A 2,381-nucleotide genomic window follows, 5' to 3' on the forward strand; every position below is an offset into this window, starting at 1 on the left:
TCAGAGAGATCCACTTGCATCTATTTCCTCAGTGCTGGAACCAAAGGCAAAAGCCAACACTGCATAGTCAGACATTAATTTCAATGTCACTTTCCCATGTCATCAGTAGATGGCCCAGCTCTGTTCCTGCAGAGGAGAATTTCAAACTCTCTTTCTCTCTCCACACAATGTGAAGAGCTTGCAAAGATCATTATACAATTCAGACTGAAACTATTCTCTTCTTCAAACATAAACATATATAAACAAAAAACAAACTTGCTTTAAGAATAGAATGTGGAGCTATGCAGTGCTTAGCCATAGAGGACAGGCCATGGTGGAGTACACCTTTAATCCTAGCACATAGGGATACATAATCCCTATGGGAGACATAATCAGGTGCATGTCTGTAATTTCACTCCCACCCCAGGCTACACCACATTGATCCAGTCTAAAAGAGAAAGAGAGACAAGTGGTGGCTCATTCCTTTATCCCTGAAATTGTGAGGTAGATATGGATGGGAGGAGAAAGAAATATAAGGAGGAAGAAGAAAAAAACTCATTGTTTTCTGAGGGAAGACTCCTAGTATCAGAATTGCCCACCCCTTTGTTATGAGTACTTCAGTAGAAATATGAGCTAGGGTTTGACTGCTCTGCTTCTCTGATCTTTCATCATTAATCACATATCTGAATCCATGTTTTGATTATTAAGTACAAGTAGAAGTAGCTTTACAATTTCCAGCGCAGTGTGTAAAATCTAAACTGTAGTGTACAAGACTAGAATTTAGGGCAATAATATTGATATTCTAATCTTTACCATTTTCTCAAGTTTATTGCTATAATTTGTATGTATGAGTTTGAGAAAAAATGGTTTGTATAAGTATACAGGTTATGGATTGTAGATAATGATGTGAAGTTGAGTGTAAGTATCTGAACTCTGGTCATCTCCAAAAAATGTGCAGAGTCTCTTGCCAAGATACACAACATGTTTTACCTGATGAACCAAATCTCTTCCACAGATTAACAATAAAACCAAAATAAATAAAGAATTATATAATGGTTTTCAGAACATGAAGTATCAGAATTTAAGATCCTATACATGGTAAGTTTGTAACATGAAATGAATACAATCCAATGACAATGAACAACAATTAATAACAAAATGCAGATTGCAAAGGCACAGTAACAATTTTTTTGGAAATACTCAGAATGCTCAATGGAATTATGAAAACACAGTACACAAACTAACATAATATGACTTTTATACTTACCACAAAGCAACAACAATCAAAATATGTATAATATGTGTAAATGAATAAAAGAGATAGAGAGAATATCCCAAGAGCAAAGGTCAAAAAATATCAACTATTAATATAAAGTACAAAAGAAACTTAGCCAAGAAAAGTGTGATCTTGACCAATGTTATTCAGATATCTATGAATCCATGTGTACAGAGATTAAATAAACACAGACTTCAACACTCCAATTAAATCAACTAAAAGTGACCCTTAGACACTTTTGACCCTGAGCTATGGATATTTATTCCAAAGACAGGATGTCCCTGTTCTAGAGCTCTCCATGCAAAAGGAGCTGACCTCCTGCTATGGCTCTGTAGACCTTTACACCCCTTTATTGTTTCAGGTAAACCTAGCCACACTGATGCGCACTCCACAGACAACATGGGAGAATAATTTAAAATCAACTTCCTGCCAAGTGGTTTATGGCCCAAGGTGAAGATCCTGACCTAAATCCCTACCCAAAACCATACACACCTGAGATATCTCTGCAGAATAGAGAATCATTTTGTACACCGGAATTTAATGTCAGTTAACACAGTATTGTAACTCTTGGTAGCAGAGAATTAAAAACATTATAATCTTGTATTGCTGAGAGACATCCACATCACCATTTTTTACTACTTTCTAAAATATTTATAAGGCAAACCTGAAAGTGGAATGGAATATTCAGAACTTCAAGAAATCAGACCTTCAGTTATCCAGCGTCAGCCCCCAATGCACACCAACAGCATTGCATGCATATGCACACTGGACAGTTATATAATAAGCAACACACCCACCCATGCCAGGGCTGCAGAGTCTCCCCCAAACCAAGAAACACATGGAGAGGAAGGCTCAGAGGACAAGGGTAACTGCCCAGGTCACCACATGGACCAAAAGAACACCAGTCTGTCTCATGGTCCATACAAATTTTGCAGAAATGACATCTGAGCAGACCTGCTTTGAAAACCGTACACTCAGAATAGTGTAACCTGTGTTCTTCCTTACAACTCGATAGAGCATAAGGAAAAGAGAATCATGGAAAGAAGGCTTCTCAGAGTCCAGCATTGGCTGGGACCACCCAGTTGGACCTAAAATTTTGCAGCCCACTACCAGAGAATCAGAAATC

This window comes from Phodopus roborovskii, unplaced genomic scaffold, assembly GCF_943737965.1.
Source record: "Phodopus roborovskii unplaced genomic scaffold, PHOROB, whole genome shotgun sequence".
Classification (NCBI taxonomy): domain Eukaryota; kingdom Metazoa; phylum Chordata; class Mammalia; order Rodentia; family Cricetidae; genus Phodopus; species Phodopus roborovskii.